The sequence below is a fragment of the Panthera leo genome, chromosome B3 (assembly GCF_018350215.1).
Source record: "Panthera leo isolate Ple1 chromosome B3, P.leo_Ple1_pat1.1, whole genome shotgun sequence".
In the NCBI taxonomy this organism is placed as follows: Eukaryota; Metazoa; Chordata; class Mammalia; order Carnivora; family Felidae; genus Panthera; species Panthera leo.
In genome coordinates, this window is record NC_056684.1 from 18097052 (window position 1) to 18123777 (window position 26726).

At 39.6% G+C, this 26726-nt stretch overlaps 1 protein-coding gene across 7 annotated transcripts in view; it reads right to left on the bottom strand.

The window, feature by feature from the left end:
- Positions 1 to 3251: 3251 nt before the first annotated feature.
- Positions 3252 to 26726, bottom strand: part of LYSMD4 (LysM domain containing 4) — a 43435-nt gene continuing 19960 nt past the window's right edge. For 3 of the 7 annotated variants that reach the window (XM_042941149.1, XM_042941148.1, XM_042941146.1), the window contains exon 4: positions 3252 to 3917. The gene's annotated coding sequence lies outside the window, so the exon portion shown is untranslated. Of the gene's footprint in view, positions 3918 to 18460; positions 18558 to 18850; positions 18944 to 19648; positions 19664 to 26726 lie in introns of those variants that run through there. The other 4 variants (XM_042941150.1, XM_042941152.1, XM_042941151.1 and 1 more) reach the window with 4 other exon arrangements.

The following is a 26726-nucleotide window of genomic DNA, read 5'->3' on the forward strand; positions in this document are numbered from 1 at the left end:
GATTAAAAAGTATATTTTTGTGGATTGCCGCCAATTTGGGGGGAAAAGGCGAGATCCTTATCAAGTAGAGTATTCACTGTTTAATATTTACTATTTTGTTAAATATACTGTACTTTGGATTTTAATTATTAGCCCAGTCTTTTTCGGAGGATTGTATAAAGGGGTTTCTCCCCTCACTGGTGGTGAATGTGTGATGTTACATTGTAATCTTTGTGCTGTATGGGTTGAGCATCATTATATATTTTATATGTGTACATAAATAGCAAAGTGGCAAAAAAAAAAACTGGTGTTAAGTTCATCTTGCATAAATATAAAATGTGTTGTAACAGATTTTATAAGGCATTATTTAAAACTTGCCTTTTGTGAGGAAAAAAATATAGTAGAAAAAGCTGACCTAATTTAACTAATATTAGAGATCATGGCAAAATAGTAGATGAGCACAAAGGTTTTATAAGTGGTAAATGATTAGGGAGAAATAATTCTGGGGGGGGAAGGGATCTTTTCTTCCTTGACCCTTTAAAATCGAATGATGCAGCTGGTTACAAAATCCTACCATCCTGAACTCTCTGTGCAGTGAAATGACACTTTGGTGTGGGGAGAAATTCTCTCGTGGGCAGATCCTCGGCACGGCCTGCCGTCCTAATGGAGCCCGTGCTGCACTCAGCTTAGCTTCTGAACAAGGCCTTACTCCTCCTGCAGGAAGACAGCGAAGGCGTGATAGCAGGTTCGTGCGTTTCCTGGGCTTGTGCCACAAACAAAATTCAAAGTCCTGTATATCTTTCATCATAGATTTTTTAAATACTCCCTTTCCTGAGAAACTCAAAATAAGGGTTTAAGAGTTGCTGCTATTTTGTATTTTACACTTAATATTGAGCAGCTACCTACAGTTTTTACTTATGTTTTGCTTTTCCCCCTAAATTGCCTTCCTTTTGACAATTTCCTCATAATGCTATTTGTGACAAATCATCAGCCAGGTTTCCTGACTGACACATAGGTATTAGGTACAGGATAAACCTGTGGCGTTCACAACTAAAAAAAAATGGAATTCTGTTTTAATTTTTGATAGAGGCCAAAAAAGGGAGGGTGATGTGCCGTCTCCTCATCAGTATAGACATTTGGCTTGTCCTCAGAAAGGATTAGTTTTTCGTTAAAATGTACTTCTTTTACTGAACTACATACAGGCACATTTCTTCATAAGGTCACACTTAATTGAAACAAGACAGTCTCCCAACACTGAATTTCCAAGATGATCCTTACCACTTTGTAAACCATTTATAGCTTTGAAAGTGTTAAGTGATTCTTTCGTTATTATTTATGCATGTTCATGAACTTCTGCTGTACATTGGAATAGGAGTTAACACATTCACATTTACTGTCTATTTTCTTGTGTGCCTTATGAGATGGCTTTTCTGACTGTATCTCAATAGTCTTTCTTTCTATGCAGGTTTATAATCAGTACAACTACTGTTTTCTAAAATAATAGTACACAAGGCTCGGAGTTTGTATTTCAATTACACTGACCAAGTAACAATGTATTCCGTTTTCAGGAAGTGAATATTTGACTGTTAACCCTCTTCCTGTATGCCCAGTGAGACGTGGAGCATACGGACTTGACAGACACCCCTCACCCAGACACCATGTACAAACACATACACATGCCCATCTCCTGGTGGAAACCAACTCAGAGCGGGGAAGACACGAAGGGTGTTTCTTTAGAACCGACTTTTCTTACCGTTTTAGACTCATGTGTTTTGTATGACACCATCACAAGAAAATTTTATCCTTCAGATGAAGTATTTTATTACTAAAAGACAAAAACAAAAAAAGCTTAGAGTACACCGCACTGGTTGAAGTACAGTTTCCCTCCGTGCGCCGCCCGGCACGACACTGAGAGCAGAGCCACCATCGTATGTCTGCAGATGGTCCCGATCAAAACTCCATCTTTTGAGCCCTAATTCTGTCCATTGTGTTCGAGACTAAATCAGGGGTTTGTTCTAAAAGAACAGTATATGTTTTACCATTTCCTTTACCTATAAGGACAGCTAACAAAGCATTAACATATTTTCTCGATTAACCATCATGCGCACAAGAAATACATAGTAAATAAGGAACCAGAAAACTCCTGGCGTCGGATCATGAGAAGCTAGATGAGTAGAATGTGAAAAAGATTTTACAAATGTAAAACTTTTATTTCTCTGTAGAAACTTTCTTCACTTTGCTGTGCAAGAAGACACTGCTTTGCTATATTTAAAATGGCTTTTTTAAAAAGAGATTTATGTATTTGGTAAATGTTTGTAGTCAACAGTTCACACAAGAAGCTGTACACGGTTTGATCACGTAAAACCGTTTGGCGGCACAAGCTGGACTTTGTTGCCATCCTTGAGATGAACCTTTTAAGAAAAATAAGTTAATCTCAATTTTTCCCTGAATGTGTTGTTTTTTCTTCATTATACAATAAATATTATAGTGAACTTTTTATCAAATGGTTAAGAAAATGCTAGAGGTTGTTGTAAACTATTTGTATCCTGCACTCACTACAGTAAAGACGGACTGGCTTTTCCTGTGTACTCCAGACTCTGTCGTGTTTGCCACCAGTCGGCCCCTCTGTCCCCCGGAGTCCCTCTCCTTTCCCTTCCGCTCACAGGCCTCTCCCACCTGCAGATCTCCTTTACTCACCTTGAGACTCGGTCAAGGAGATCACCGTGGCGTCTCACCAGCCTCACCCGTAGCTGCTCCCGGGGCCTCCCCTTCTGGGCTGCCCTTGGCCCCTCAGGAAACAGTGGGAAGTCCGGGCCCCAGCATCGGCGGGCCTGGCCGTCACTGCAGCTGCTGTGGACCCGGTAAGCCCATCCAGGCTCTAGGAATGACGACTTCTCGCGGGATAGATGATGAGCCAGGGTTGGCGGGGGCGGGCGGGAATACTGCTAAACGGGATCGGATGATATATATAGCAAGTTCTGCCTTTTTGAATTAAGGGGGTGAGATGATTTGTTTTACCCAAAATGCATACATGATACTGAGAGAGCGGCAAAAGACAGATTCAGTAAATGAATTGTTTTCAGAAGTGACAGGTGTGAAAACTTGTCTTAAACTCGGAAGTGTGGAAAGTGTTCCCTTCCTTGGGTTTGCCTTTTAAGCCAGCTCCTAACTAAGCAGATTCTTGCTGTCAAATGAAAAGCTAAATTTTTGTGCGGGTTTTACTTGCTGGCTACAGTGAGGCTCTTATTAGCAGGTTTTGAAAGCCGGTGGAGTCCTGTGGCTAAAAATAGTTTAATCACAGCTGCAGCTACTTAAAATCAATTCACTGCGATTTCCTAGTTAGCTCCCACGGGTGCCTTCCTCTAGGCTTTATCTTGCTTTTAAGCCGATTCTGTGTCCGACTGGCACCAGCCAAGAAGATGATTTTTCAGTCAGAGCCCTCTGCCAGCCGGATGGCCCAGCCTGCTCCCCTCTGCCTGTCTGGTCTCTCCGTACAGGGTCAGAGCAGCACCTGCTGTAGAACTGAGGAAACCCGTGTTTCTTCCCACCTTCCACACAAAGTGAAGGGGGTTCACAAAGTGAAGTGTTCCTGGAACACTAAGGAGAGGGACTCCTCAGGGGCCGAGGGCACGAGTGCCATCACACAGCAGAATGTGCTTAGCCCAGAGACTAAGAGGTGAGCCCCGATCCCCAGCTGTCCCGGGGTGTGAGCTGAGGACGAGCTCCTCTGAGCCAGCCCCCAGCCAATGGCCGCACACAGCCGGGGCACGCCCCTTCCCTCCTGCAAGAAATCTTGAGCTCCCAATTCCGTCCGTGTCTGCTTCCCAGATGACCTAGACTGACACGTAGCTCGCCCAGCTTCAGAGAATGTGTCCTAGACTTCAGTCACTTTCTTACACTTGTGCCTGCTCACCGTGTCCCAAAACAGCGGAAAGCAGCTGGGGAAGAAAAAGCAAAAATCACAGTTGTACTAACTGGTTTCTCTGTATAATCCCCCTCCCCCTTTTTAAGCTTTATTAAAGCTTTACTTTGAACTAATTTTTAACTTCCAGAAAAGCTGCAAAAATAATCGTTTCCATATATCCTTCCCCCAGCTTTCCCTAATGTTAACGTTTACATAACCACCCTACTACTATCATAACCAGGAAACTGACGCTATTACCACTAAGCCCTGCCTCCTGTCACTGGCCAGCATCACCACACCCGTCTGTCACTAGTTCCTCCAGTGCCAGCGCAGCCACTGGCAGGCACACCAGCAATGGGGCCCCAGCAGCTGCTTGCATGTCAAGATCAAGCCCTGCCTTGTGTTACTGGCCAGCACCACCATGCCCACCTGTAGCTATGGCTGTTCCCTTCAGCTGAGAACCTGCGTGCCCCCCACCTTTTGTGCAACCTGAACCCTGTCACAGACCTCCACTGCAGCATGCATACCCACGGGTACAGTGTGAAGTCCTAGGACAGCAGGCACTCAGTTCTGTCAATGCCAGGGAGACTGTAGTTGGCCTCAGCCCTTCTGTCTGCTCTGACACCCATTGCTACAACTTTGTCCACAAGTCACCTCTGCCATTTCATAGGTGCCTATAGCTGGCCCCTCACATCAAGTGTGTGCACACCTTTGGTTCCAGCCACCAATGCTGCCTGTCCTGGTCCCTAGCTACTCACTGGCCCTACAGGCATGTCTGAGAAGCTCAATAGTGCTCATCAAGGAATACACAGTTGTCAACAGTGTGCATGCCAGTGACATGAGCCAAAGAGACATCATGCCCCGATTGGACCCACTACTGCCATGTACTCCTGTATTTATTGCCCTGCACCACTAGACCTGGGTCACAGCATGATCCAGTGTGCCCCTATCTGCAGGTGAAAGGCTTTCCTAACCAAAATCAGTCCATAAAGGCTGGAAAGGTGAGGGAAACAGGTCGCTACCAAAGGGATACAGTAAACCTCCGGTAACTGGACCCAAAAAATGGAGATGCAGGTAATGCCTGACAAAGAATTCAAAATAACTGTAGTACAGTTGCTCAGAGCTACAAAAGAGGACATAAACGACTTAACTATGAGGAAAACAATACAAGAACAAAATGAGAAGCTCAACCAAGAGAAAACATAAAGAACCAAACACATTTTGGAGCTAAAGAACACAATGAACTGAAAAATTCAATAGTTTCAACAGCATAGTTGAATAGAAGAGCAGTGAGCTAGAAAGCAGATCAGTTGAAATTAAATAATTAGAAGAGCAAATAGAAAAAAGGAAAAAGAAAGCCTACAGGAGTACGGGACATAATGGAAAGAAAGTATGCACTACTGGCGTCCCAGAAGAAGAGAGGGAGAAAGGAATGAAAAACTTAAACAATGAGAATTTCCCAGACACAGGGAGGGAATTGGATGTCCAATTTCATGAAGTAATGTCACCACAAAATTTCAACCCAAAATGTTCTCCAAGAATAATGAAATGGTCTAAAATGAAAGACAGAATTTTAAAAGCTGGAAGAGAGAAAAAAATCATATGAGGGGAACCCCCATAAGGCTATCAGTGGATTTCTCACTAGATACCGTACAGGCAAAAAGAGTGGGATGATATATTCAAAGTGCTGAAAGAAAGAAACTGCCAACCAGGAATACTTCACCCAGCAAAGTTGTCCTTCAGAAATGAAGGTGAAAGAAAATCTTTCTCTAATAAACGAAAGCTGAAGGGGTTTCTCAGCACTAAACTCATTATAAGAATTGCTAAAAGGAATTCTTCAAGCTGAAACAAAAGGATGCTAATTAGTAGCTTGAAAACATATGGAAATATGCACTGGTAAAGATAAGCATAGAGTCAGATTTAGAATACCTTAATACTGTTAATATGGTGATGTGCTAGATAAGGATTCACCTAGATAAAGATTAAGAGGTATAACTTTGACAATTTGTTAATGGACACACAATAAACAATGTAAATGGTGTCCTCAAAAATGTAAAAGGAGGGAGAAGAACAGGGTAGATTTTTTATATGGGATCAAATTAAACTTATCAGCATAAAATACACTGATATCTATAAGATTTTTTATGTAAACCTCATGGGAACTCCAAAACAAAAATCTACAACAGATACACATAAGAAGGGAATCAAAATATACTGCTACAGAAAATCATTTAATTGCAAAGGAAGGCAACAAAAAGAAAAGAATTGAACTATAAACAGCCAGAAAACAATAATATGGCATAAGTAAGTCCTTTTCTGTCAATTATTGTAAATGTTAACAGACCAAATTCTTCAATCAAAAGGCAGGCTGGTTGGCTGGCTCAGTTGGTTAAACATCCGACTTCGGGTCAGGTCATGACCTGAAGGTTTGTGGGTTCGAGCCCCGCATCGGGCTCTGTGTTGACAACTCAGAGCCTGAAGCCTGCTTCAGATTCTGGGTCTCCCTCCCTCTCTCTCACTCTCTCTCTCTCTGCCCCTCCCCAACTAGTGCTCTGTCTCTGTCTTTCAAAAATAAATACATGTTAAAAAAAATTTTTTTTAAAGGTTGGCTGGATAAAAACAACAACAAAATTAACCCCCCAAACAAAACAAAACAAAATAGGCAAACAAAAGAATGACCCAACTATATGCTACAAGAGATTCACCTCAGCTTTAAGGACACACATAGATTCAAAGTGAAAGAATGGCAGGAGAGGATAACTCCATGCAAAGGGAGAGCAAAACTGGTAAAAGGAGACAAAGATGGACACTACAGAGTAAGGGGGTCAATTCATCAAGAAGATACAAAAATCATGTATGTATACACACACACACACACACACACATACATATGCACCCAACATCAGAGCACCTGAATTTTATTAAGCGAATTCTAACAGATTGGAAGGGAAAAATAGAGAACACCATAGAAGGGGACTTCAATAGCCTACTTTCAACAATAGATCATGCAGATAAAAAAGCAGGAGAAAGCATTGGACTTGAACTGTACTTTAGACCATGTGGACCAAACAAACATATACAAACATGCCAACCAACAGCAGCAGAATACATATTCTTCTCAAGTGCACACAGAAATTCTGCAGGATACATCACATGGTAGGTCATAAAAAAAAGTCTTGGGGCACGTGGGTGGCTCAGTCAGTTGAGTGTCCAACTCTTGATTATGACTCAGGTCATGATCCAGTTTTGTGGGATCAAGTTCTGCATTGGGCTCTGTGCTGAGTGCAGAGCCTGCTTGGGATTCTCTCTTCCTCTCTCTTTGCTCCTCCCCTGCTCACACACACTCTCTCTCGTTCTCAAAATAATAAACATTTTTTTAAAAAGTCTTAGCAAATTTAAAAAGATTGAAAAAATACCAACTATCTTTTCTGACTCTAGTGGTATGAAACCAGAAATTAATAACAGGAGGAAATCTGGAAAAATAGTAAAAATATGAAGACTAAAAAACATGCTCCTGAATAAATAGCTCAAAGAAGAAAAAGAAAAATCAAGAAGTATCCTGAAACAAATGAAATGGAAACAACAAATCAAAAGCTATGGGATACTACAAAAGTAGTTCTTGTTTTTTTTTAAATTTTTTAAAATATATTTTTGAGAGAGAGAACATGTGCACACACACGAGCCAAGGAGGGGCAGAGAGGGAGACTGAGAATCCCAAGCAGGCTCCATGCTGACAGCAGAGGGCCTGATGCCGGGCTCAAACTCACAAATCACAAGATCATGACTGAGCTGAAATCAAGAGCCAGATGCTTAACCGACAGCCACCCAGGCACCACTGCAAAAGTAGCTCTAAGAAGGAAGTTTATAGCCTACATCAAGACACAAGAAAGAACTCTGATAAACAACCTCACTTTATACCTCAAGGCACTAGAAAAAGAACTATGCCCAAATTTAGTAAAAGGAAGAAAATAAAAAGATCAGAGCAGAAATAAATGAAATAGAGACCAAAAAAAAAAAAATTAAAGACCAATGAAAAAAAGAGCTGTGTTTTTGTTTTTGTTTTTTTAAAGACAAGACTGTCATGAGGAACTAAAAAATGCTATAATGAGGTGCAAAATAAAATGGAGGCAACCATTGCACAGATTGAAGAGGCAGAGGAGAGAATAGGTGAATTAGAAGATAAAATTATGGAAAACGAGGAAGCTGAGAAAAAGAGAGATAAAAAAATCTAGGAGTATGAGGGGAGAATTAGAGAACTAAGTGATGCAATCAAACGGAACAATATCCGTATCATAGGAATTCCAGAAGAAGAAGAAGAAGAAGAGAGAGAAAAGGGCTGAAGGTGTACTTGAACAAATCATAGCTGAGAACCTCCTGATCTGGGGAAGGAAAAAGGCATTGAAATCCAAGAGGCACAGAGAACTCCCTTCAGACATAACTTGATCTTCTGCACGACATATCATAGGGAAACTGGCAAAATACAAGGATAAAGAGAAAATTCTGAAAGCAGCTAGGGATAAACAGGCCCTAACTTACAAAGGTAGACATACATAAGAGTAGTCGCAGACCTATCTACTGAAACTTGGTAGGCCAGGAAGGAATGGCAGGAAATCTTCAATGTGATGAACAGAAAAAAAATATGCAGCCAAGAATCCTTTATCCAGCAAGTTTGTCATTTAGAATAGAAGGAGAGATAAAAGTCTTCCCAAACAAACAAAAACTGAAAGAATTCATCACCACTAAACCAGCCCTACAAGAGATCCTGAGGGGGATCCTGTGAGACAAAGTACCAGAGACACCACTATAAGCATGAAACCTACAGATATCACAATGACTCTAAACCATATCTTTCAAAACTAACACTGAATGTAAATGGACTAAATGCTCCAACCAACAGACATAGGGTATCAGAATGGATAAAATAACAAGACCCATCTATTTGCTGTCTACAAGAGACTCATTTTAGACCTGAGGACACCTTCAGATTGAAAGTGAGGGGATGGAGAACTATCTATCACGCTACTGGAAGTCAAAAGAAAGCTGGTGTAGCCATACTTATATCGGACAAAATAGACTTTAAATTGAAGGCTGTAACAAGAGATGAAGAAGGGCATTATATAACAATTACAGGGGCTATCCATCAGGAAGAGCTAACAATTATAAATGTCTACGCACCGAATATGGAAGCCCCCAAATATATAAAACAATCACAAACATAAGCAACCTTATTGATAAGAATGTGCTAATTGCATGGGACTTTAATACTCCACTTACAACAATGGATAGATCATCTAGACACAGGATTAATAAAGAAACAAGGGCCCTGAATGACACATTGGATCAGATGGACTTGACAGATATATTTAGAACTCTGCATCCCAAAGCAACAGAATATACTTTCTTCTCAAGCGGACATGGAACATTCTCCAAGATAGATTACATACTAGGTCACAAAACAGCCCTTCATAAGTATAAAAGAATTGAGATCATACCATGCACACTTTCAGACCACAATGCTCTGAAACTTGAAATCAACCACAGGAAAAAGTCTGGAAAACCTCCAAAAGCATGGAGGTTAAAGAACACTAAAGAATGAATGGGCCAACCAGGCAATTAGAGAAGAAATTAAAAAATATATGGAAACAAATGAAAATGAAAACACAACAATCCAAACACTTTGGAATGCAGTGAAGGCAGTCCTGAGAGGAAAATACATTGCAATCCAGGCCTATCTCAAGAAACAAGAAAAATGCCAAATACAAAATCTAACAGCACACCTAAAGGAAATAGAAGCAGAACAACAAAGACACCCCAAACCCAGCAGAAGAAGAGAAATAAACAGCAGAGCAGAAAAAAAACAATATAGAATCTAAAAAAACTAGAGCATATCAATGAAACCAAGAGTTGGTTTTTTGAAAAAATAAACAAAATTGATAAACCTCTAGCCAGGCTTCTCAAAAAGAAAAGGGAGATGACCCAAGTAGATAAAATCATGAATGAAAATGGAATTATTACAACCAATCCCTCAGAAATATAAGCAATTATCAGGGAATACTATGAAAAATCATATGCCAACAAACTGGACAACCTGGAAGAAATGGAAAAATTCCTAAGCACCCACACACTTTCAAAACTGAAACAGAAAGAAATAGAAAACTTGAACAGACCCATAACCAGTGAAGAAATTGAATCAGTTTTCAAAAATCTTCCAACAAATAAGAGTCCAGGACCAGATGGCTTCCCAGGGAATTCTACCAGACATTGAAAGCAGAGATAATACCTATCCTTCTCAAGCTGTTCCAAAAAATAGAAAGGGAAGAAAAATTTCCAGACTCATTCTATGTAGCCAGCATTACTTTGATTCCCAAACCAGACAGAGACCCAGCAAAAAAGAACTAGAGGCCAACATCCCTGATGAAAATGGATGCAAAAATTCTCAACAAGATACTAGCAAATCGAATTCAACAGCATATAAAAAGAATTATTCACCATGATCAAGTGGGATTCATTCCTGGGATGCAGGGCTGGTTCAACATTCGCAAATCAATCAGTGTGATACATCACATTAATAAAAGAAAATATAAGAACCATATGATCCTGTCTATTGATGCAGAAAAAGCATTTGACAAAATTCAGCATCCTTTCTTAATAAAAACCCTTGAGAAAGTCGGGAAAGGAGGAATATACTTAAACATCATAAAAGCCATTTATAAAAAGCCCACAGTTAATATCATCCTCAATGGGGAAAAACTGAGAACTTTCCCTCTGAGATCAGGAACATGACAGGGATGTCCACTTTGACTGCTGTTGTTTAACATAGTGTTGGAAGTTCCAGCATCAGCAATCAGACAACAAAAGGAAATCAAAGGCATCAAAATTGGCAAAGATGAAGTCAAGCTTTCACTTTTTGCAGATGACATGACATTATACATGGAAAACCCGATAGACTCCACCAAAAGTCTGCTAGAACTGATACATGAATTCAGCAAAGTTGCAGGATTCAAAATTAATGTACAGAAATCAGTTGCATTCTTATACACTAATAATGAAGCAACAGAAAGACAAATAAACCAATCCCATTCACAATTGCACCAAGAATCATAAAATACCTAGGAATAAATCTAACCAAAGATGTAGAAGATCTGTATGCTGAAAACTATAGAAAGCTTATGAAGGAAATTGAAGAAAATACAAAGAAATGGAAAAACATTCCATGCTCATGGATTGGAAGAATAAATATTGTTAAAATGTCAATACTACCCAAAGCAATCTACACATTCAATGCAATCCCAATCAAAATTGCACCAACATTCTTCTCGAAGCTAGAATAAGCAATCCTAAAATTTGTATGGAACCACAAAAGACCCTGGATAGCCAAAGTAATTTTGAAAAAGAAGACCAAAGCGGGAGGCATCACAATCCCAGACTTTAGCCTCTACTACAAAGCTGTAATCATCAAGATAGCATGGTATTGGCACAAAAACAGACACATAGACCAATGGAATAGAATAGAAACCCCAGAACTAGACCCACAAACGTATGGCCAACTAATCTTTGACAAAGCAGGAAAGAACATCCAATGGAAAAAAGACAGTCTCTTTAACAAATGGTGCTGGGAGAACTGGACAGCAACATGCAGAAGAATGAAACTAGACCACTTTCTTACACCATTCACAAAAATAAACTCAAAATGGATGAAGGACCTGAATGTGAGACAGGAAACCATCAAAACCCTAGAGGAGAAAGCAGGGAAAAACCTCTCTGACCTCAGCCGCAGCAATTTCTTACTTGATACATCTCCAAAGGCAAGGGAATTAAAAGCAAAAATGAACTATTGGGACCTCATGAAGATAAAAAGCTTCTGCACTGCAAAGGAAACAATCAACAAAACTAAAAGGCAACTGACAGAATGGGAAAAGATATTTGCAAATGACATATCAGACAAAAGGCTGGTATCCAAAATCTATAAAGAGCTCACCAAACTCCACACCTGAAAAACAAATAATCCAGTGAAGAAATGGGCAGAAAACATGAATAGACACTTGTCTAAAGAAGACATCCAGATGGCCAACAGGCACATGAAAAGATGCTCAACGTCACTCCTCATCAGGGAAATACAAATCAAAACCACATTGAGATATCACCTCACGCCAGTCAGAGTGGCTAAGATGAACAAATCAGGAGACTATAGATGCTGGCAAGGATGTGGAGAGATGGGAACGCTCTTGCACTCTTGGTGGGAATGCAAACTGGTGCAGCTGCTCTGGAAAACAGTGTGGAGTTTCCTCAAAAAATTAAAAATAGATCTACCCTATGACCCAGCAATAGCACTGCTAGGAATTTACCCAAGGGAAATTTACCCACAGGAGTGCTGATGCATAGGGGCACTTGTACCCCAATGTTTATAGCAGCACTTTCAACAATAGCCAAATTATGGAAAGAGCCTAAATGTCCATCAACTAATGAATGGATAAAGAAATTGTGGTTTACATAAACAATGGAATACTACATGGCAATGAGAAAGAATGAAATTTGGCCTTTTGTAGCAACATGGATGGAACTGGAGAGTGTTATGCTAAGTGAAATAAGTCATACAGAGAAAAAAAGATACCACATGTTTTCACTCTTATGTGGATCCTGAGAAACTTAACAGAAGACCATGGGGGAGGGGAAGGGAAAAAAATTTAGAGAGGGAGGAAGGCAAACCATTAGAGACTCTTAAAAACTGAGAATAAACTGAGGGTTGATGGGGAGTGGGAGGGAGGGGAAAGGGGGTGATGGGCATTGAGGAGGGCACCTGTTAGGATAAGCACTGGGTGTTGTATGGAAACCAATTTGACAATAAATTTCATATTTAAAAAAATTAAAAATAAAGACAAGACTGAAAAACCTTTAGCCAGAGTGATTCAGAAACAGAGGACTCAAAATCAGAAATGAAAGAGGAGACATTACAACTGATACTACAGGAATACTCTACGAGAGACTACTATAAATAATTATATGCCAACAAAATGGATAACCTATAGGAAATGGATAAATTCCTAGAAACATACAACCTACCAGGACTGAATCATGAAGAATTGAAAGTCTGAGCAGACAAGTATTAAGTAAGGAGATTGAATCAGTAATCAAAACCTCTCAACACAGGAAAGTCAGGACTAGATGGTTTCACTGGTGAATTCTACCCAATATTTAAAGAAGGATCAACGACAATCCTTCTCAAACTACTCAAAAAAACTGAAGAGAAGGAAATAACCCCAAACTAATTTTACATGGCCAACATTACCTGATACCAAAGCCATATAAGGAGCCTACAAGACAATTACAGACAGACATACCTGATTGACATAGATGCAAAAATCCTCAGCAAAATATCAGCAAACCAAATTCAACAGCACATTAAAAAGATCATTCACCAGGATCGAGTGAGATTTATGCCTGGAATGCAAGGTGGTTTAATACACACAAATCAAATCAATGAAAGAGATACACCATAATAGAATGAGATAAAAATCTTAAGATCATGTCAATAGATGCAGAAAAAGCATTTGACAAGCACAACAACCTTTCATGATAAAAATGCTCAACAAATTGAGTACAGGAGGAAGACACCTCAACACAATAAAGGCCATCTATGACAAACCCACACCCAACATCATATTCAATGGTGAAAGGTTGAAAACTTTTCCTCTAAGACCAGGAACGAGACAAAGATACCTACTGTCACTACTCCTAGCCAGAGCAATCAGTTAAGAAAAAGATAATAAAAGGCATCCAAATAAGAAAAAGTGAAACTGTCTTTGCTTGTAAATGATATAATATTATATAGAAAATCCTAAAGATACCACCAAAAAATTACTAGAACTGACAAATTCAGTGAATTTGTAGGATACAAAATAAACATACAGAAAACAGTTATGTTTACACACATTAACAACAAAACATCTAAAAAAGAAATAATCCCATTCATGGTAGCATCTAAATAAAATACTTAGGAATAAATCTAATCAAGGATGTGAAAGTTTTGTAGGGTGAAAACTATAAGACTTTGATGCAAGAAATTGAAGATGACACAAAGAAATGGAACCCGTGTTCATGGATGGGAAGAATATTGTTAAAAAGTCCCCACTGCCCAAAGCCAACTATAGATTCAGTGCAATCTGTATCAAAATCCCAATGGCGTTTTCCATAGAAATAGAAAAAACAATCCTAAATCTATATGGAGCCACAGAAGACCTTGAACAGCCTAAGAAATGCTGAAAAGAACAAACCTGGAGGCATCACACTTCCTGATTTCAGCCTATACTACATGGCAGTATGGCGCGGGCATGGCATAAAAACAAGCACATAGGCCAATGGGATAGAATCGAGAGCCCAGAAATAAACCCCTGCATATACAGTCAACTAATATTTTTTTAATTATTACTTTTTTAATTTTAGAGAGCACAAGCAGTGGAGAAGGACACAAGGACAGAGAGAGAGAGAGAGAGAATCCTTAAGCAGGCTCCACACTCAGCACGGAGCCTGACGCAGGGCTCGATCCCATGACGCTGGGATCATGACCTGAGCCAAAATCAAGAGTCAGACGTTCAACCAACTGAGCCACCCAGGTGTCCCTACAGTCAACAAATACTGACAAGGGAGCCAAGAATACTTAGTACGGAAAAGACAGTCTCTAAAAATGGTGTAGGGAAAACTGGATGGCCACATGCGGAATGAAATTTTACCTCTATCTTACACCACTCACAAAAACTAACTCAAAATGGATAAAACAGATAAAGACTTAAACATAAGACCTCAAACCATAAAACTTCTAGAAATAAACAGAAGAAATCTCCTTAACGTTGGTCTTGGCAATGTGTTTTTGGAGATGATACCAAAAGCACAAACAACAAAAGCAAAAATCAACAAATGGACTACATCAAACTAAAAAGCAAAAGACACAACACAATTAAAAGGCAACCTATGAATGGGGGGGGGGGGATATTTGCAAACCACATATCTGGTAAGGGGTTAATAGCCAAAATATAGAAAAACCCATACAAATCAATGGTATTAAAAACAATCTGATTTAAGAAGGGGCAGAGGATCTAAACAGACATTTTTTCAAATAAGACATAGGATATCAAGATGACAAACAGGTACATGAAAAGATGCTCAACTTATCAGTAAAGTGTAAATAAAAACCATAATGAAACATCCCCTCACCTTGCATCAAAAAGAGGTAACAAATTGGGGCATCTGCGTGGCTTAGTCGGTTAAGCACCCAACTCTTGATTTTGGCTCAGGTCATGATTTCATGGTCGTGAGACTGAGCCCTGTGAGATTCTCCCTCTCCCTCTCCTTCTGCCCCTCCTCCACTCACGTGCACATTCTCTCTCCCTCTCTTTCTCTCTCTCTCAAAAAATTTTAATAATAAAAATTTTAAAATCTTTAAAAAATGAAAAGAGGTAACAAGTATTAGTGAGGGTGTGGAGAAAACAACCCTCGTGCACTGCTGGTGACAATATAAATTGCTTCAGTCACTATGGAAAACAGTATGGAGGTTCCTCAAAAAAATTAAAACAACCAACTGTATGACACAGAAAATCCCACTTCTGGGTATGTATCGAGAGAGAGAAAAACAAGATATAAAAAAGATAATTGTACTCCCACACTTACTGCAGCATTATTCACAATAGCCAAGATACAACCTAAGTTGGATAAAAAATGGACGAATGGATAAAGATGAGGGGGTGTGCGCACATGTGCGGGCACACACACACGCGCGCACACACACACACACACACACACACACACACACAGGAATATAATTCAGCCATGAGAAAGAGGGAAATCTTGCCATTCAGGATAACATGGATGAATACTGTATGATATCACTTATATGCAAAATGTCAAAAAACTGAACTTTGTAGAAACAGACAAGAATAGTGGTTTCCAGGGGCTGCGGGTTGGAGGAATTGGGAAGATGTTGGTCAAAGGGCACAAACTTGCAGTTAGAACATGGATACATTCTGGAGATCTAAGTCATAGCATTTTGATTATATTAATACTGTATTATATACTTCAAAATTGTAAGAGATTAAATCTTAAATATTCTCACCACAAAAAGAAACCATGATTGTGTGATATGATGGAGATATTACACAGTAGTAATCATATTTTGTTATATAAATGTACCAAATCAACACATTGTATACCCTAAACTTACACAATGTTACATGTCAATTATGTATCAATTTAAAAAACAGCTCACAGTTCATTAGAATATTAAAAGGGGTGGGGTAGGAATGTCTTCCCAAAAATATTAAGCCATTTTTCCACACCACAAAATGGTAAAATTAGTTGGTAAAATTAGTTTACTACATAGAGAAAAATAAAACTGGATTCCTACTAACATGACACAAGAAGGTAGCCTCCAAATGGATTAAATACCTAAAAGTTAAAATAGAACAATGTCATTATACAAGAAAACAACTTTCTGGCTTAGTGTAAGGAACTTCTGAAGCAAACCATAGTGAAAAATTTGATCAATTTGATTTCATTAAAATCAGAGAAACAAAACCAAATAACAAAATACAGTGTAATTGGAAATCACCCCCAAAAGTGATGAGTTCCTAGTAATCTTCACCATTCTTTATAGTTGCATAGCACCACATGGGATGGATGTACAACAGTCGTCCGTGAATAGTCACAGAAGTTGTTTCTAGTATTTTGCATGTATCAATGAATATGCTTAGGCATATGTATCTTCATAATGTTAGATATTTATCTTTAGGGTAAAGTCCTAGAAGTAGGATTGCTGAGTAAGTTCCTGTGTAGTTTTGTTAAGAAGTGCCAAATTCACCTCCAGAGAAGTTGTTGCCCATTTGCACTTCCTCCAACAATGTATGAGAATGCCGGTTTCCCCACAACTGCACCAACAGAATGTTGTTATATTTAAAATTTTTACCTGTCTGTGAGAAAATATATCAATGTTTAAATTTGTCTTTTTCTATAATGAGTGAACTTGAACACTTTTTCATGTTTGAAGGCCATTTTAATCTTTGTGTGTCTGTTCATGTCTTTTTTCCATTTGTTTATTGGGGTTTTGGTCTCTATCCTTCAATTTTTTGTTTTTTTTTATTTTTTTAATCTTTATTTTTGAGAGAGAGAGACAGAGACAGAGTGTTAGCAGAGGAGGGGCAGAGAGAGGGAGACACAGAATTTGAAGCAGGTTCCAGGCTCTGAGCTGTCAACACAGAGCCCAACATGGGCCTTCAACTCACGGACAGAGAGATCGTGACCTGAGCTGAAGTCGGATGCTTAACCGACTAAGCCACCCAGGCGCCCCTATGTTTATTTATTTTTGAGAGACAGAGAGACAGAGGGTGAGTGGGGGAGGGGCAGGGAGAGAGGGAGACACAGAACCTGAAGCAGGCTTCAGGCTTGGAGCTGTCAGCACAGAGCCTGATGTAGGGCTCGAACTCACAAATCACGAGATCATGACCCGAGCCAAAGTCAGGCACTTAACTGACTGAGCCACCTAGGTGCCCCTCTCTCCTTCAATTTTTAAGAGTTTTATTGTTTTATTTATTTATTTATTTATTTATTTATTTATTTATTTATTTATTTAATTTATTTAGGGATATAAGCCCTTTGTTATAGGCTATGAATATTTTCTCCCAATTTGTCAGTTGGCTTTTTGTGATACTTTTGTCAGGCAAAATTTTATTATTTTATATAGTCAAATTTATCAAGCTTTTATTGATTATGAATTTTGAGTTAAATTTAGGATCCTTTTCCCTACACCAAAGTTAGAGAGGAATCACCAATGTTTTCTTCTAGTATTAGTATAGTTTCATCTTTTATATTTAGATTCCTAAAAACCCATTTGGAGTTTATTCTTAGGTATGGGTCTTATATTCTCCAAATGGCTATCTAGTTGTCCAACAGCCATTTATTAAAAAGTTCATCTTTATCCCATTGATTTGAGATGCCACATTGACAGCATATATTAAATTTCTTTATGTATTTGGGTTTAATTCTGTGTTTCCTATTTTTATTCTATCATGACCACAAATTTTAAAAGGCTCTCAACACTGCCCCAAAATGCAACTACAATCCCCTAGTATTGTTGACGTCCTCGTTTTCTGACATCACTACATTTGACCCTTGAATAACATGAGTTTGAACTCAAGGAGGTCCACTTCTACATGGACTTTTCTCAATAAATACAGTACAATGATGTAATTGTATTTTCTCTTCATGATTTTCTTAACATTTTCTCAAGCTTACTTTATTGTAAGAATATAGTGTATATACTAATACATATACAAAATATGTGTTAATCAACTGTGTTATCAGTAAGGCTTCTAGTCAACAGTAGGCTATTAGTAGTTAAGTTTTGGGGTAGTCATGTTCTACAAGGATTTTCGACTTGCTGGGGGTCAGTGCCCCTAATCCCCATGTTCAAGGATCAACTGTATTTTACTCTTTCTCTATTCGAACCTCCAAGACTACGTCTTTTTCTTGCCAGCTTATTACTTCCTGTCACATTTTCCATTGAAAACATAGATGCAATCAAATGAGACCTACCTGGTCTTCCCACCATGAAATCCAGGAATCTGCCTGCATCTGTACCCACGTGCTCTGCCTTCCCTCCAGGTGCGATGGATGGACTCTCTGCTCTTATCTATGGCCAAGACTTTCATGTTGTATATTGGAACCCATCACCTCTCTCCCCCTCAATGTCTTCACCCCTGAAACTATCCCCTCTCTGGTAGCAGCAATTTCTACCTCCCTCCTACATCTTTCTCATCAGCATAAAAGCATGCCTTTTGATCACCCATTTCAAAAACCTGACAGAACCAAACTCCTCAGTTATTACCCCTCTATCTGTAACACTTATTAGAGCCCACAAAGATCATCAAATCCCCTCCACAGTGCTGTACATAATTTTTATTATTTTATCTATATGATAATGACCTCAAAAACATGGGAAGGCGCTGATCTACATGGATCCAAGAATGAGAACAGGTGCTGAAGTCTTTAGTGGATGAGAGGGAGAGACCAGAAGATCTGTAGATAATGCAATAAAAAAAGGGTAAGTAGATTATGGAGTTTTGAAAGGATTTAGGGAAGAAGGGTTGAATAATGATCTCAAAATGGCAATAAGGAACAAGGATAACACCATAACTGCCTGGACTACTGATAAATGGGCTGTCTCTCTTTTCCAACTACTCAGCTGAGATAACACACTGAAAACCAGGGAGCCTAGCACTTGACACATAAGGGAAGGTAATGTTTGTTGAACCAAATCAACTACAGGCCTCACATACAGCTGTCTTGCAGCATATGGAATTTAGTGGACTTATTTCCAAGCCCCTGCAAGAAAATCTGCCTCTTCTGACTTCCTGTCCCATGACTGATTCCAGTTCACAAATTTGGAGTCCACCAACAGCCCCGCTCCCTTGAATCTGCCTGTAAACCAATCTTGCCCCCTCATGCCACCATTTTGGCTGCCCCTCTTCTAACTCTGGCCTATGAACTTCTGCTCTGGCCATAATGGAATAACAGAGACCAGATGTATTCTTTCACCTCAAACAAAGAATTAGACAAAAGATAGAAGACACTGGACAAAAGAGTGCAGGAGAGTGATTCCTTGGGAAAGAGAAATAAACCAAGTATAACTGGGAAGTGCCCTACCTCATTGCCTGAAAAGTTTCCAGACCAGAGCACAGAGCACAGTGATCTTGCCAAGTTGAAGAGATAGTCTGAAGTTCAAGGAGGCCAAGGCATCTAGAATTGTGGGGACAGAATATGGGGAAAGGAGGAGAAGAGAGATCCCCTAAGTCTCTGGCTGAGTACTGAGCTGCACTAGCATGTGAGAAAATCACAGAGACTAGGAAAAGAACCAACAGAGGAAAGTAGGTGGAACCATTCCCATGCTTATGCAGGGCTAGGAATAACCTGCTTTTCCACCAGCCAGAACAGTGAGACCTCTTACACCACAGCATTGAGTAGAGTCTTCACAAGTATCCCATCATACTAGTGGAGTTGAATTAGCCCTAGACTAAAGGCTGCTCTAGACTTGCCCTAATGGAGTATAAAAGCAAGTCTCAAAAGGATCAAACTGATTTCAAACCCCAAAGCCAAAAAATATTTAAAGGAAGACAACAAGATCTAGCACCCAGCAACATATACTTCACCATGTGAAGCATCCAGCCGAAAATTACCTAACATGCAGGAAAACAAGAAAATACAATCCATAACCAGAAAAAAAAAAAAAAATCTACAAATAGACCCAGAATGAAACACATGATAGAATTATCAGATAAGGACTTTAAAACAGCTATTATAAATACATTCCACATGTTTGAACATATGAGAAATGATGAAAAATGGAAGTCATAAAAGAAAACCCAAATAGAACTTCTACAGATGAAAAATACCTCTAGTACAAGATGTACTGAATATCCCAATTAGATATTATAAAGGAAATGGCAACAGAAATTGTCCAAGATAAAACAGAAAGACAAAGAAAAATGTATAAGCATCAGTTAGTTGTGAGACATCAAATGACCTAATATATGGGTAATTGGACTGGAATAATCAGAAAAAAATATTTGCAGAAATAATGACTTGAATTTTTCCAAATTACATGAAACCATATAAACCTGCAGATCCAAGAAGCTTGATTAACCCCCAATAAAGAATTATGAAAACAACTATACCCAAGCTCCTCATGATCAAATTACATCACCTCTTTAAGGCCTCTCCTCTCCCAAACTAGGAGATTACTATTCTTAAAGTCAGTGCTCAACTATACTATCTCTACCGTCCAAAGATTTTCAATAGCTTCCCACTGTCCATCAAATAATGTCCAAGTCACTTACAGAATTCAAGGTTGTCTATAACCTAGCTCCAACTATTACTGCAGCATTTTACCACATTTCTGTTTGCTTGCACTTCTTCACTCCAGGCTACTAGGCTACTCATAGTTCCCTGTTCACAAGATCTCCCTGGCTTCCAGCCTCCACTGGAGAGCATATTATGAAATCCCTCCCTCCTTTCAGGTGTCAACTAAGGAAATGCCACCTTCTCTAGAAAACTTTTCTTATCACCCATGTATCATCCTATCCCTTTTCTTCTCATGGGGTCAGCATGTTCTCCCCTATCACCACCTTAATATAAGTTTTATCTTTCCCACTAGATTATAAGTACCTTAAGGGTATTAAGTACCTTGAGGGCTGGGTCTTGTTTTCACATAGCCTCTTGGCTCTGAAAGGTTTGGGAATGAATGCATGGTAGCACATGTTCCTTACTCAGGGTGGTGAATGCGTTTTAAAATAACCTGGTATTTCCTGAAGATGTAGGAAGACCCCCTCCCAGATCACTACTGTAGGAGTCCCTCAGGGCTCCTGCACAACAGAAGCAGGGATGGAAGAGGGCAGAGGGCACAAATTGGAGCTGCACATCACCATCATGCCATCCTTCCCAGGGCTGTGGGGCCTGACCGTGCCGGGGGGCAGGGAGGGTGACCCCAAGTCTCCTCAGCAGCTCCACTGTACCCAGGAGCTGTTCTCCTGGAGAACAGGCAAAAATGGATCCTGTCCCCTACCCCACCCTCATGCCTCTGCTTGGCCTGGTGATGCCAGAAGTACCTCCTCTCCAGAAATAAGCTTGGAGGAACCCTACCCAAGGTGTTCAGTACTGCAAGGAATTGGCTAAGGAAGGCTACTTTACTGATGCAAATGAGGCTTATTTCTCACAGTCAAGGCTCACTGGCACCACTGGCTCGCTAGCACCACCCAGAAAACAGGCAGGTAAATGCATAGGGTTCTTATCACTGCATGGCCAGTACCCTATTGTGGACCAGAAGAAATCTTCTCAATCTTCTCTTCTCTCAATTCTGTCCCCTACTAAAACCCTGCCTTGGGAAGCACAGAGCAGCAAGGCCCCAAGCAAAGGGGTTAAAGAGCACAGGGTCCCAAGCCAGTCAGCCTGGGTGGGACTCCCAGCCTTCCCATTTACAAGTTATGTGATCTTAGCTTAGTTTTTCCATTAGTAAGACAGGAATAGGAAGTGCCAACCTCCCGAGGATATTGTAAGGATGAAATGGATTGATGTATAAAGCTCTTAGAGCATTGTCTGGCATCTAATGAGTGCCATGAATTAAATGATGGTTGTTTTTATTCTGTGCTGCATCCTAGTCTTTTCCCAAAGAGAAATCTTCACATCTGTTTGGGTCCTTCCTATAGCCAGGCTCAGCCTCCCACCTTATCAACCCAAGTGGAAACTGTCTCAATTCAATGACTTTAGACACGTGCCCTCCCACCTCTCCCCATCCACACTGTATTCTACTAGGCCTTACACGAAGCTGTGGCCATCTCCCAGGTGATCTCTTCCAGATCAGCCTTCCTCACCTCTGCGGGGCACCCCAACCAGCACCTGGCAGAGGCAGTGCTCCATATATGTCACTTGAATAAATGGATGAATTAGTCCACTGGGATGAATTAGTCCATCCCATTGCCTTCTCTTGACACTCCCTCCAGGACACCAGATGTCCTGCCAAAACACAGGGACAGATACCCTGATCTGCTAGGGAAAACAAACATTTTTAAACCCCATCTCACACACAAATGGTTATAACTCTTTCAAGACAACCATTTCCACAGAGAGCTCCTGGCTTGTGTCAGAAGGAAGCTTTGAAGGAATGGTAGAAAACAGGCCAGGAGAGGGAAGTAGAAGCTTCTCTGCTCCTCATTTAAAAAGTGACATGAAAGCAGACTACTATGAACAACTAGGTCAACAAATGGACAAATTAGAATAAATGGAAAAAAAAGTAAAAACATATAACCTACCAATACTGAATCAGGAAGAAACAGAAAATCTGAACTGATCAATTATTAGTAAAGAGATTGAATCAGTAAAAATCTGCCAAAGAAGAAAAACCCAGGACCAGGTGGCTTCAGAGTGAATTTTACCAAACATTTAAAGAATTAACACCAATCCTTCTCAAATTAAAAAAAAAAAAAGAAAAAATCAAAGAGGAGGGAGCATTTCCAAACTTACTTTACAAGGCCAGCATTACCTGACCAAAGCCAGAAAAGGACACCATACAAACCAATATCCCTATGAATATAGGTGCAAAATTTCTCAATAAAATACTAAGAAACCAAATTTAGCAGCACATTTTGGGATCGCTCACCATGATCAAGTGGGATTTATTTCAGGGATGGAAGGTGGTTCAACATACGCAAATCAATCAGTGTGATACACCTTATTAACAAAATGAAGGATAAAAATCATATCATCTCAATAGATGGAGAAAAAACATTTGATAAAATTCAACATCCGTTCAAGATAAAAACTCTTAACAATTTAGGTGTAGAAGGAATGTACCTCAGCATAATAAGGGCATATATAACAAGCCCACAGCTAACATTATGCCTAGTGATAAAAGGGTGAAAGCTTTTTCTCTAAGATCAGGAATAAAACAAGGGTGCCCACTCTTGCTACTCTTATTTAACATAGTACTGGAAGCTCTAGCCAGAGCAATCAGGGAAGAAAAAAATTAAATAAAAAGCATGAAATTGAAAGAAAAAAAAAGTAAAATTGTCTCTATTTGTAGATGACATGATTTTCTACACATAAAATCCTAAAGACTCCATCAAAAAAACTGTTAGATCTAATCAGTGAATTCAGTAAAGTCCCAAGATACAAAATTAACATATGGTAACATTTATACACTAACAAGGAATTATATGAAAAGAAATAAAATTATCCCATTTACAATAACATTAAAAACAAAGAATAAATTCAACCAAGGAGGTGAAAGATCTCTACACTTAACACAAAACATTGATGAAAGAAACAGAAGATAAAAATAAATGGAAAGGTATCCTGTGTTCATGAATTGGAAGATTTAATACTGTTTACATTTCCATATTATTCAAAGCCGTCTAGAGATTCAATACTATCCCTATCAAGATTCCAATGGCAAATTTTACAGAAGCAGAAAAAAAAAATCCTACAATTTATATGGAAGCACAAAAGACTTAATAGCCAAAGGAATCCTGAAAAAGAAGTATAAAGCAGGGGCATCACACTTCCCGATTTCAAGCTATATTATAAAACGACAGTAATTAAAATACTATGGTAAACGCATGAAAACAGATACAGACCAACAGAACAGAAGCGAAAACCCAGAAATCCACCCCTGTATATACAGCCAAGTAATATTTGAGAAGGGAGCCAAGAATACTCAATGGTGAAAAGATAGTCTCCTTAATAAATGGTGCTGAGAAACCTGGATATTTACATGTAAAAGAATGAAGGTAGATCCCTATCTTGTTCCACTCACAAAAATTAACTCAAAATGGATTAAAGACTTGAATGTAAGAGCAGAATCCATAAAACTACTAGAAGAATACATAGGTGGTAAGCTCCTTGACACTGGTCATGGCACTGGTTTTCTGGATATGACATCAAGAGCATATGCAACAGAAGCAAAAATAAATAAGTGGGACTATATCAAACTAAAAAGCTTCTGCACAGCAAAATAAAATAGATCAACAAAATGAAAAGACAACCTACAGAATAAGAAAAAATATTTGCAAGCCATATATCCAATAAGGAGTTAGTAGCCAAAATATGTAAAGAACTCACACAACTCAGTTGCAAAATATATTTAAGTACATATATATATATGACATATTATATATACACCCTTACATATTATAATATATATGCTATTATATATTACATGTCATATATATAATCATTATATATATATATATATATATATATATATATATATATATATATGACAATTAAAAATGGGCAAAGCACCTGAATAGACATTTTTCTAAATAAGGTATACAAGTGGGCAACAGGTACATGAAAAGGTCCTCAACATCGCTAATCATTGGGGAGATGCAAATCAAAACCACAATGAGATACCACTCCATATCTGTGAGAACAGCTATCATCAAAAAGATAAGAGACCATAAATACTGGTGCAGATGTAGAGAAAAAAGAATCTTTATCATTCTCCCTCAACCCCAGGCAGACTTCACTATTAACAGAGGCAGTTTAAAGAACTGTTGTTTCAGAGGAAGGACTGTAACCCTTCCTTGGCTGGGCAGTCCTGCTCGGAGCAACCCTGAGGCTTCTGCTGAGTCTCCACAGCCTTGTTGCCCCAGAGTAAAACGGGAGCATCATTTGCCTGATGACGTAGTTTCCCTAGGCGCCCACAATGTTGGGCACTATTGTTCAATCAAAAGGACTGAAGACTACCTATCAAATCTGTTTCTTTAAAATATTAACACAGTAAAAATGTAGTAAAATGTGTACAAAATGAGCTTCATGGTCTCTCTTATGCATACTTAATAAAGGCACTCTAAAGCACATTGTGCAGACCAATCAGTGAGACTGTGCTGGTTTACCACTTCTGTTTTTCACCTGTTGGTGAAAACCTTGAACAAAAGCCCTGGGCACGCCTCGCTCCCTAGACACGGACACCTCCACCTTCTCCAACACTGTTGTACCATCTCTTCATTCTGAATCACCACCCCCGAAATTAAAAAAAAAAACAAAGAGAGGAATCAATTTTCCTTCACAGAAGAAATTATTTTATTCCATTTGAAAAAAGTAAAGGATACAGATAATTATTCTTTGCCTGGCAAAAGCCATTTTCCCATGGGACTCAGCTCTGCCTGGTGAAGTTAATGGTGACACATTAGAGAAACCTGTGGCCTCCAGGGGCACAGTGAGCACAGACATTTGGCTGGAAGAGCATTCACATGATCAAAACATTTCCTGGAGCAAAGACTCACAAGCTCATTTTATCGTGAAGACCACTGTGGTTTTGAAGAAAACATTTAACTTTGAAGATACTTTAAATTTACTAATTGAACCCAGGGCAAATCATTTTTCACATAGCTGAGAGGAGAAAAATTAGAAGCCCATCTCAAGTATTCTTCTGCTACACTTCCCTCCTCTTACACAATGAAATCTTCTCAACTTATCTCTAGGTCTGATGTGTCAAATGACATAAATCACACTCAAAGCTCCCTATCTGTGCAGTGGGTCTTCCTCCCTGGTGGCAGGCTTCTCCGAGGTTAAGCCACCAGCCACGTAAGCCCATTTCCACTCTTCCTTGGGACCGAGGTGGATTCTGGCCACGCAGGCTCTGAACCCTCACCCCACATACCCCTGCTGCACCTGCAAGGCCTCAGAGGCTGACCCGGACCTCTCCAGAGCCTCCACATTGAGCACGACTGCTGCTGTGTAGAAGAGACAGGAAAACCTCAGGCTGATGGGTGCCTGACCCCTCTTTAATGGCCTCCACAGCAAGGCTCACCATGAGGCCCTCCATTAAGTGTTTGGTCTTTAACATCATAAGCTGCACTATACAGAGAGCGTATTTACCCAAAGAAAAACACTGAGTCCCTTTCTAGTGCAATGGTTCTAGAATTCCTTAGAATCAAGGAAGCTGCAGGAAGCATACCCGTCCTCCCTGCACTTCCTTTCCAGGTACACACAGGGGCTGCTGCTCTCAGCAACACTGGACTGGTGACTGTTCAGCCTTAGAAGCATCACACGTTGGGACCTCGGTGATAGGCACTCATTCTTCTCTCTGCACCTACTCAGCTCCAGACACTGGCAACAATTCCTTCTAAGAATGCTAACTTAGGGAATCTGGTTAGCCACTGCAGTGAGAATACACCCCAGGTGAAACTGAGCAACAGCCCCAAGTGTTCCAGCCAAGACGTGCTGGACACACCATGCAGCAGCTTAAAACAGGCCTGTGCATCACTAAGTTAGTTCTGGAACTACAAAGAACAGAACTGCCGTT